Source organism: Rutidosis leptorrhynchoides, chromosome 1 (genome assembly GCF_046630445.1).
Source record: "Rutidosis leptorrhynchoides isolate AG116_Rl617_1_P2 chromosome 1, CSIRO_AGI_Rlap_v1, whole genome shotgun sequence".
Lineage (NCBI taxonomy): Eukaryota > Viridiplantae > Streptophyta > Magnoliopsida > Asterales > Asteraceae > Rutidosis > Rutidosis leptorrhynchoides.
The window spans coordinates 618,557,683-618,569,830 of NC_092333.1; positions in this window are offsets into that span (position 1 = coordinate 618,557,683).

Consider the following 12,148-nt stretch of genomic DNA (forward strand, 5'->3'; position numbering starts at 1 on the left):
TTGGACAACACATATCCATTCGTAAAACGTTAGCGTACAACACATATAACACTAACTTGGACAACACATATCCAATCATACAAATAAACACATTATATACGTACATGTATACTTATTCCACTCACCTTGACACAAGGATGATGATTGTGCACTTCCGAACTTCAAAGCAATGTACCTAATTCATTAAGTACACATTCAATTACACAACTAGTGGAATTAACCACAATGCTTACACTTGAGCATTTAATGACCCAAATTACATTAAATGACTCAACTACACCACAACCGCCCATAAATGACCAAGACTCATATTAAATCACTAAAGCTAATGAATTCAAGTCTACAAACTTCAACTAGCACAAACTTAGGGCATTTCATACCCATTTCACCCAATTAGGTCAACTAGTACTCATTTGACCCATTTTAACACTTACCCTTTCAAACTTAGTCAAACATGACCCATTTACAATTCTTTCAACCTTTAACAAGTGTTTTAATGCTTAACAACACAATCTAATACTTACAACCCCAAATCATAAGACCAAAACCTAGGTTATGGCCATTAGGGTTCATTTTCATAAATCTAACCCAAAACCCACCCATTTAACCTTCAATTGGGTCACGCAAGCTCCATATGAGCCAAACCCTAGCTCAAACTTAAATAAACTCAAAACATAGAGTTAGAACTTACCGAGACTATCAAAGTGTAGGTAGAGACGCGAGGAACCACTTTAACACTTGGGTTCGGGCAAGATTCAACCTTCTTCTTCACCAAAATAAGCTTTCTCACTCTTAAAACTTCACTCTCTCTCTAAACTTTAATTCAATTAAATGGAAAAGTCATAAATGGAGAGGGGATAAGGTTGAACCAGCCTTAAAGTCTCAAAAACCGGCCATAGGTGAAAAGACCTAAACACCCCTAAAAGATTCCAATTAAAATGGCTAAAATTGTCAAACAATGACATTTGTCGCGTTTTGCGACAAAGTGTCGCGTTTCGCGACAACCAAACGCGATAAACATAATTCAAACGCGATAACCTTGACAGAACTGGGATTCTGAAACTGTCGCGTCCCAGACAGATTTGTCGCGTATCGCGTCACACCAGAACGCGATGAAAGACCTCCAGACGCGACAGAAGGCCTGATCAAACCATTTTCAACATTTTCAATATTTAAACTATACACTATCGATCATAGGTATAATATTAAATGTACACGGAGTTAAATACGCACCTTAAATCATATTTAGTGAAAACGGGATGTTACAAATTCAAAAGGAACAGTGAGCCATCGTTTTAATTTGGATTCTAATTACCGACAGTTTTTCACGGACTATTATTTCGTACTTCTTTGTTACTCAGTGGTGGATAAAAGTCTTCGGAAAATTCTCAAAATTTTAAATTAAATAGTTTTATTTATTTTGATCATTATGGTATAAAATTTGATCATTAATTTATTAAATAAAAAATTACATCAACTATCCCTCTCATTTATGGGTGAAATATAAAAAGTGTTAAAACTTAACAAATAGTTCCTAAATACATTTTTAATAAGCCTAAAATTTATAAAACTCATTTTCGTATCACCTTTTATTTTAAAATTACATAAGTTTGAATTTAACTTGCTTAATATCAATTGAAATATCAAACGAATATTACAATCATTTAATATTTATTTTTAATATACTTTATTTATATATAGAGATACATTTTAAATAATAATTATTATAATATCCTATTTTTATTTTATTAATTTTTTTATAACAACAACATATAATACTTCAAATTATATTTCGAATTATTATTTATATATACATACACACATATCTATTTACAATTAATTGTTCGTGAATCGTCGAGAGCAGTCGAAGGTCAATTGAATATATGAAACAGTTCAAACCTTTTGAGACTCAACCTTACAGACTTTGCTTATTATGTCGAAACCATATAAATATTAAGTTTAAATTTGATCAGAAATTTTTGGGTCGTCACAGTACCTACCCGTTAAAGAAATTTGGTCCCGAAATTTGATCGAGATGGTCATGGTTAACAATAAAAATGTTTTCATGACGAATATGAGTTGATATATAGAGTTTTATCTAAAATGTCCCGTTCTTATTGATTAAAAACGTTCCATATTAATTGATTTCGTTGCGAGGTTTTGACCTCTATATGAGACGTTTTTCAAAGACTGCATTCATTTTTAAACAAACCATAACCTTTATTTCATCAATAAAGGTTTAAAAAGCTTTACGTAGATTATCGAATAATGATAATCTAAAATATCCTGTTTACACACGACCATTACATAATGGTTTACAATACAAATATGTTACAACAAAATAAGTTTCTTGAATGCAGTTTTTACACAATATCATACAAGCATGGACTCCAAATGTTGTCCTTATTTAAGTATGCGACAGCGGAAGCTCTTAATAATCACCTGAGAATAAACATGCTTAAAACGTCAACAAAAATGTTGGTGAGTTATAGGTTTAACCTATATATATCAAATCGTAACAATAGACCACAAGATTTCATATTTCAATACACATCCCATACATAGAGATAAAAATCATTCATATGGTGAACACCTGGTAACCGACAATAACAAGATGCATATATAAGAATATCCCCATCATTCCGGGACACCCTTCGGATATGATATAAATTTCGAAGTACTAAAGCATCCGGTACTTTGGATGGGGTTTGTTAGGCCCAATAGATCTATCTTTAGGATTCGCGTCAATTAGGGTGTCTGTTCCCTAATTCTTAGATTACCAGACTTAATAAAAAGGGGCATATTCGATTTCGATAATTCAACCATAGAATGTAGTTTCACGTACTTGTGTCTATTTTGTAAATCATTTATAAAACCTGCATGTATTCTCATCCCAAAAATATTAGATTTTAAAAGTGGGACTATAACTCACTTTCACAGATTTTTACTTCGTCGGGAAGTAAGACTTGGCCACTGGTTGATTCACGAACCTATAACAATATATACATATATATCAAAGTATGTTCAAAATATATTTACAACACTTTTAATATATTTTGATGTTTTAAGTTTATTAAGTCAGCTGTCCTCGTTAGTAACCTACAACTAGTTGTCCACAGTTAGATGTACAGAAATAAATCGATAAATATTATCTTGAATCAATCCACGACCCAGTGTATACGTATCTCAGTATTGATCACAACTCAAACTATATATATTTTGGAATCAACCTCAACCCTGTATAGCTAACTCCAACATTCACATATAGAGTGTCTATGGTTGTTCCGAAATATATATAGATGTGTCGACATGATAGGTCGAAACATTGTATACGTGTCTATGGTATCTCAAGATTACATAATATATAATACAAGTTGATTAAGTTATGGTTGGAATAGATTTGTTACCAATTTTCACGTAGCTAAAATGAGAAAAATTATCCAATCTTGTTTTACCCATAACTTCTTCATTTTAAATCCGTTTTGAGTGAATCAAATTGCTATGGTTTCATATTGAACTCTATTTTATGAATCTAAACAAAAAAAGTATAGGTTTCTAGTCGGAAAAATAAGTTACAAGTCGTTTTTGTAAAGGTAGTCATTTCAGTCGAAAGAACGACGTCTAGATGACCATTTTAGAAAACATACTTCCACTTTGAGTTTAACCATAATTTTTGGATATAGTTTCATGTTCATAATAAAAATCATTTTCTCAGAATAAAAACTTTTAAATCAAAGTTTATCATAGTTTTTAATTAACTAACCCAAAACAGCCCGCGGTGTTACTACGACGGCGTAAATCCGGTTTTACGGTGTTTTTCGTGTTTCCAGGTTTTAAATCATTAAGTTAGCATATCATATAGATATAGAACATGTGTTTAGTTGATTTTAAAAGTCAAGTTAGAAGGATTAACTTTTGTTTGCGAACAAGTTTAGAATTAACTAAACTATGTTCTAGTGATTACAAGTTTAAACCTTCGAATAAGATAGCTTTATATGTATGAATCGAATGATGTTATGAACATCATTACTACCTTAAGTTCCTTGGATGAACCTACTGGAAAAGAGAAAAATGGATCTAGCTTCAATGGATCCTTGGATGGCTCAAAGTTCTTGAAGCAAAATCATGACACGAAAACAAGTTCAAGTAAGATCATCACTTGAAATAAGATTGTTATAGTTATAGAAATTGAACCAAAGTTTAAATATGATTATTACCTTGTATTAGAATGATAACCTACTGTAAGAAACAAAGATTTCTTGAGGTTGGATGATCACCTTACAAGATTGGAAGTGAGCTAGCAAACTTGAAAGTATTCTTGATTTTATGAAACTAGAACTTTTGGAATTTATGAAGAACACTTAGAACTTGAAGATAGAACTTGAGAGAGTTCAATTAGATGAAGAAAATTGAAGAATGAAAGTGTTTGTAGGTGTTTTTGGTCGTTGGTGTATGGATTAGATATAAAGGATATGTAATTTTGTTTTCATGTAAATAAGTCATGAATGATTACTCATATTTTTGTAATCTTATGAGATATTTCATGCTAGTTGCCAAATGATGGTTCCCACATGTGTTAGGTGACTCACATGGGCTGCTAAGAGCTGATCATTGGAGTGTATATACCAATAGTACATACATCTAAAAGCTGTGTATTGTACGAGTACGAATACGGGTGCATACGAGTAGAATTGTTGATGAAACTGAACGAGAATGTAATTGTAAGCATTTTTGTTAAGTAGAAGTATTTTGATAAGTGTATTGAAGTCTTTCAAAAGTGTATAAATACATATTAAAACACTACATGTATATACATTTTAACTGAGTCGTTAAGTCATCGTTAGTCGTTACATGTAAGTGTTGTTTTGAAACCTTTAGGTTAACGATCTTGTTAAATGTTGTTAACCCAATGTTTATAATATCAAAAGAGATTTTAAATTATTATATTATCATGATATTATGATGTACGAATATCTCTTAATATGATATATATACATTAAATGTCGTTACAACGATAAACGTTACATATATGTCTCGTTTCAAAATCATTAAGTTAGTAGTCTTGTTTTTACATATGTAGTTCATTGTTAATATAATTAATGATATGTTTACTTATCATAATATCATGTTAACTATATATATAACCATATATATGTCATCATATAGTTTTTTTTTACAAGTTTTAACGTTCGTGAATCACCGGTCAACTTGGGTGGTCAATTGTCTATATGAAACCTATTTCAATTAATCAAGTCTTAACAAGTTTGATTGCTTAACATGTTGGAAACATTTAATCATGTAAACATCAATCTCAATTAATATATATAAACATGGAAAAGTTCGGGTCACTACAGTACCTACCCGTTAAATAAATTTCGTCCCGAAATTTTAAGCTGTTGAAGGTGTTGACGAATCTTCTGGAAATAGATGCGGGTATTTCTTCTTCATCTGATCTTCACGCTCCCAGGTGAACTCGGGTCCTCTACGAGCATTCCATCGAACCTTAACAATTGGTATCTTGTTTTGCTTAAGTCTTTTAACCTCACGATCCATTATTTCGACGGGTTCTTCGATGAATTGGAGTTTTTCGTTGATTTGGATTTCATCTAACGGAATAGTGAGATCTTCTTTAGCAAAACATTTCTTCAAATTCGAGACGTGGAAAGTGTTATGTACAGCCGCGAGTTGTTGAGGTAACTCAAGTCGGTAAGCTACTGGTCCGACACGATCAATAATCTTGAATGGTCCAATATACCTTGGATTTAATTTCCCTCGTTTACCAAATCGAACAACGCCTTTCCAAGGTGAAACTTTAAGCATGACCATCTCTCCAATTTCAAATTCTATATCTTTTCTTTTAATGTCAGCGTAGCTCTTTTGTCGACTTTGGGCGGTTTTCAACCGTTGTTGAATTTGGATGATCTTCTCGGTAGTTTCTTGTATAATCTCCGGACCCGTAATCTGTCTATCCCCCACCTCACTCCAACAAATCGGAGACCTGCACTTTCTACCATAAAGTGCTTCAAACGGCGCCATCTCAATGCTTGAATGGTAGCTGTTGTTGTAGGAAAATTCTGCTAACGGTAGATGTCGATCCCAACTGTTTCCGAAATCAATAACACATGCTCGTAGCATGTCTTCAAGCATTTGTATCGTCCTTTCACTCTGCCCATCAGTTTGTGGATGATAGGCAGTACTCATGTCTAGACGAGTTCCTAATGCTTGCTGTAATGTCTGCCAGAATCTTGAAATAAATCTGCCATCCCTATCAGAGATAATAGAGATTGGTATTCCATGTCTGGAGACGACTTCCTTCAAATACAGTCGTGCTAACTTCTCCATCTTGTCATCTTCTCTTATTGGTAGGAAGTGTGCTGATTTGGTGAGACGATCAACTATTACCCAAATAGTATCAAAACCACTTGCAGTCCTTGGCAATTTAGTGATGAAATCCATGGTAATGTTTTCCCATTTCCATTCCGGGATTTCGGGTTGTTGAAGTAGACCTGATGGTTTCTGATGCTCAGCTTTGACCTTAGAACACGTCAAACATTCTCCTACGTATTTAGCAACATCGGCTTTCATACCCGGCCACCAAAAATGTTTCTTGAGATCCTTGTACATCTTCCCCGTTCCAGGATGTATTGAGTATCTGGTTTTATGAGCTTCTCTAAGTACCATTTCTCTCATATCTCCAAATTTTGGTACCCAAATCCTTTCAGCCCTATACCGGGTTCCGTCTTCCCGAATATTAAGATGCTTCTCCGATCCTTTGGGTATTTCATCCTTTAAATTTCCCTCTTTTAAAACTCCTTGTTGCGCCTCCTTTATTTGAGTAGTAATGTTATTATGAATCGTTATATTCATAGATTTTACTCGAATGGGTTCTCTATCCTTCCTGCTCAAGGCATCGGCTACCACATTTGCCTTCCCCGGGTGGTAACGAATCTCAAAATCGTAATCATTCAATAATTCAATCCACCTACGCTGCCTCATATTCAGTTGTTTCTGATTAAATATGTGTTGAAGACTTTTGTGGTCGGTATATATAATACTTTTGACCCCATATAAGTAGTGCCTCCAAGTCTTTAATGCAAAAACAACCGCGCCTAATTCCAAATCATGCGTCGTATAATTTTGTTCGTGAATCTTCAATTGTCTAGACGCATAAGCAATCACCTTCGTTCGTTGCATTAATACACAACCGAGACCTTGCTTTGATGCGTCACAATAAATCACAAAATCATCATTCCCTTGAGGCAATGACAATATAGGTGCCGTAGTTAGCTTTTTCTTCAATAACTGAAACGCTTTCTCTTGTTCATCATTCCATTCAAATTTCTTCCCTTTATGCGTTAATGCAGTTAAGGGTTTTGCTATTCTGGAAAAGTCTTGGATGAACCTTCTGTAGTAACCAGCTAGTCCTAAAAACTGGCGTATGTGTTTCGGAGTTTTCGGGGTTTCCCACTTTTCAACAGTTTCTATCTTTGCCGGATCCACCTTAATACCTTCTTTGTTCACTATGTGACCGAGGAATTGAACTTCTTCCAACCAAAATGCACACTTTGAAAACTTAGCGTACAATTCTTCCTTCCTCAATACTTCTAACACCTTTCTCAAATGTTCACCGTGTTCTTGGTCATTCTTTGAGTAAATAAGTATGTCATCAATGAAAACAATGACAAACTTGTCAAGGTATGGTCCACACACTCGGTTCATAAGGTCCATGAACACAGCTGGTGCATTAGTTAAACCAAACGGCATGACCATAAACTCGTAATGACCGTAACGTGTTCTGAAAGCAGTCTTTGGAATATCATCTTCTTTCACCCGCATTTGATGATACCCGGAACGTAAGTCAATCTTTGAATAAACAGACGAGCCTTGTAGTTGATCAAATAAGTCGTCGATTCTCGGTAGTGGGTAGCGGTTCTTGATGGTAAGTTTGTTCAACTCTCGGTAGTCGATACACAACCTGAATGTACCATCTTTCTTCTTGACAAACAAAACAGGAGCTCCCCACGGTGATGTGCTTGGTCGAATGAAACCACGCTCTAAAAGTTCTTGTAATTGGCTTTGCAGTTCTTTCATCTCGCTGGGTGCGAGTCTGTAAGGAGCACGAGCTATTGGTGCAGCTCCTGGTACAAGATCTATTTGAAATTCAACGGATCGATGTGGGGGTAATCCCGGTAATTCTTTCGGAAATACATCGGGAAATTCTTTTGCAATGGGAACATCATTGATGCTCTTTTCTTCAGTTTGTACTTTCTCGACGTGTGCTAGAACAGCATAGCAACCTTTTCTTATTAGTTTTTGTGCCTTCAAATTACTAATAAGATGTAGCTTCGTGTTGCCCTTTTCTCCGTACACCATTAAGGGTTTTCCTTTTTCTCGTATAATGCGAATTGCATTTTTGTAACAAACGATCTCCGCTTTCACTTCTTTCAACCAGTCCATACCGATTATCACATCAAAACTCCCTAACTCTACTGGTATCAAATCAATCTTAAATGTTTCGCTAACCAGTTTAATTTCTCGATTCCGACATATATTATCTGCTGAAATTAATTTACCATTTGCTAATTCGAGTAAAAATTTACTATCCAAAGGCGTCAATGGACAACTTAATTTAGCACAAAAATCTCTACTCATATAGCTTCTATCCGCACCCGAATCAAATAAAACGTAAGCAGATTTATTGTCAATAAGAAACGTACCCGTAACAAGCTCCGGGTCTTCCTGTGCCTCTACCGCATTAATATTGAAAACTCTTCCACGGCCTTGTCCATTCGTGTTCTCCTGGTTCGGGCAATTTCTAATAATGTGGCCTGGTTTTCCACATTTATAACAAACTACATTGGCATAACTTGCTCCGACACTACTTGCTCCGCCATTACTCGTTCCGACACCATTTGTTCCTTTCGTTCTATTAACCCCTGGTCCGTAGACCTCACACTTCGCCGCGCTATGACCATTTCTTTTACACTTGTTGCAAAATTTGGTGCAGAACCCCGAGTGATTCTTTTCACACCTTTGGCATAGTTGCTTCTGATTGTTGTTGTTGTTGCGGTTATTATTGTTGTTGGGATGATTGTTGTAGTTGCTGTTGTTGTTGTTGTTGTTGTTGTTGTTGTTGGGCCGTTTGTTGTAGTTGCGATTGATGTTGCGATTGTTGGGATAATTGTTGCGATTATTGTTGTAATTGCTGTTGTTGTTGTATTGGTGATTCTTATCACCGTTTTCCTCCCACTTTCTTTTGACTTGCTTCACATTGGCCTCTTCAGCAGTCTGTTCTTTAATTCTTTCTTCAATCTGGTTCACTAGTTTGTGAGCCATTCTACATGCCTGTTGTATGGAGGCGGGCTCGTGTGAACTTATATCTTCTTGGATTCTTTCCGGTAATCCTTTCACAAACGCGTCGATCTTCTCTTCCTCATCTTCGAATGCTCCCGGACACAATAGGCACAATTCTGTGAATCGTCTTTCGTACGTGGTAATATCAAATCCTTGGGTTCGTAACCCTCTAAGTTCTGTCTTGAGCTTATTGACCTCGGTTCTGGGACGGTACTTCTCGTTCATCAAGTGCTTGAATGCTGACCACGGTAGTGCGTACGCATCATCTTGTCCCACTTGCTCTAGATAGGTATTCCACCATGTTAACGCAGAACCTGTGAAGGTATGCGTAGCGTACTTCACTTTGTCCTCTTCAGTACACTTACTTATGGCAAACACCGATTCAACCTTCTCGGTCCACCGTTTCAATCCGATCGGTCCTTCGGTTCCATCAAATTCCAAAGGTTTGCAGGCAGTGAATTCTTTATAGGTGCATCCTACACGATTTCCTGTACTGCTAGATCCAAGGTTATTGTTGGTATGTAGCGCAGCCTGTACTGCGGCTATGTTTGAAGCTAGAAAAGTACGGAATTCCTCTTCATTCATATTCACGGTGTGTCGAGTAGTCGGTGCCATTTCCTTCAAAATAGTTAAATGGAACAAGTTAATCATACAGAATATTAAGAGTAGTTAATAGTATTTCGTAGCATAATATGAACTCATTTATAAAATCTTTTTCTTCATATTAGCGTTTTATAAGTTTAAATTCGGGTAGTACCTACCCGTTAAGTTCATACTTAGTAGCTAATATACAATTCAACTACTACAATTCTATATGAAAAACTGATTATAATAATATTTCGCGTTCAAACTTTTATACAATATTTTACAAACTTACAATACCGCTTATTTTACATAAAGCATGAAATATAGCACACAATAACTTTGATACAAGATAGTTGTGAAGACAATTCTAGCTAGTACACAAGTCGTTCAGCAAAGGCAATAAAGACACGTAATTCATACGTCCAGAAACAAGTCATGCATTCTGGTTTTACTAGGACTACTTCCCATCCTTGGTCTTGTGCAACATAACCGTTATGGCCGTTGATAAGACAGCGTGTTGTAACGTCATCAAAGGGACGAGGGTTACGTAATGTCCAACAGTCCCGTAATAATCTAAAAACCTCATTTCTTACCCCAATTACCGACTCCGTCACTTGTGGAAACGTTTTGTTTAATAGTTGTAGCCCGATGTTCTTGTTCTCACTTTGGTGAGAAGCGAACATTACTAATCCGTAAGCATAACATGCTTCTTTATGTTGCATGTTAGCCGCTTTTTCTAAATCACGAAGTCCAATATTCGGATATATTGAGTCAAAATAATTTCTTAACCCGTTGCGTAAAATAGCATTTGGGTTCCCCGCAATATATGCGTCAAAGTAAACACATCGTAACTTATGGGTTTCCCAATGTGATATCCCCCATCTTTCAAACGAAAGTCTCTTATAAACCAAGACATTCTTGGAACGTTCTTCGAATGTCTTACAAACTGATCTCGCCTTAAATAGTTGTGCCGAAGAATTCTGGCCGACTCTAGACAAGATTTCATCAATCATGTCTCCGGGTAGGTCTCTTAAAATATTGGGTTGTCTATCCATTTTGTGTTTTTAAACTGTAAAAATAGACAAGAGTTAGATTCATAAAAAAAAATACTTATTAATACAAGCAATTTTTACATATATCATAGAGCATAAGAACACTATATTCCATATATTACACCACACGAATACAACTATCCTATTCCGACTCGCTCGTTTCTTCTTCTTCGGTTTTGGTTCGTTTTGCCAAGTTTCTAGGGATATATGATGTTCCCCTAATACGAGCCGTCGTTGTCCACATTGGTTTAGAAAAACCTGGTGGTTTAGAGGTTCCCGGGTCATTGTTACAACTTAAGGACTTCGGGGGTTGACGATACATATAAAGTTCATCGGGGTTGGAATTAGATTTCTCTATTTTTATGCCCTTTCCCTTATTATTTTCTTTTGCCTTTTTAAATTCAGTTGGGGTAATTTCTATAACATCATCGGAATTCTCGTCGGAATCCGATTCATCGGAGAATTGGTAATCCTCCCAATATTTTGCTTCCTTGGCGGAAACACCATTGACCATAATTAACTTTGGTCGGTTGGTTGAGGATTTTCTTTTACTTAACCGTTTTATTATTTCCCCCACCGGTTCTATTTCTTCATCCGGTTCCGATTCTTCTTCCGGTTCCGATTCTTCTTCCGGTTCCGACTCTTCTTCCGGTTCCTCTTCGGGAACTTGTGAATCAGTCCACAAATCATTCCAATTTACATTTGACTCTTCATTATTATTAGGTGAGTCAATGGGACTTGTTCTAGAGGTAGACATCTATCACATAATATCAAACACGTTAAGAGATTAATATATCACATAATATTCATATGTTAAAAATATATAGTTTCCAACAAAAATGTTAAGCAATCATTTTTAAAGAAAACACGGTCGAAGTCCAGACTCACTAATGCATCCTAACAAACTCGATAAGACACACTAATGCAAATTTTCTGGTTCTCTAAGACCAACGCTCGGATACCAACTAAAATGTCCCGTTCTTATTGATTAAAAACGTTCCATATTAATTGATTTCGTTGCGAGGTTTTGACCTCTATATGAGACGTTTTTCAAAGACTGCATTCATTTTTAAACAAACCATAACCTTTATTTCATCAATAAAGGTTTAAAAAGCTTTACGTAGATTATCGAATAATGATAATCTAAAATATCCTGT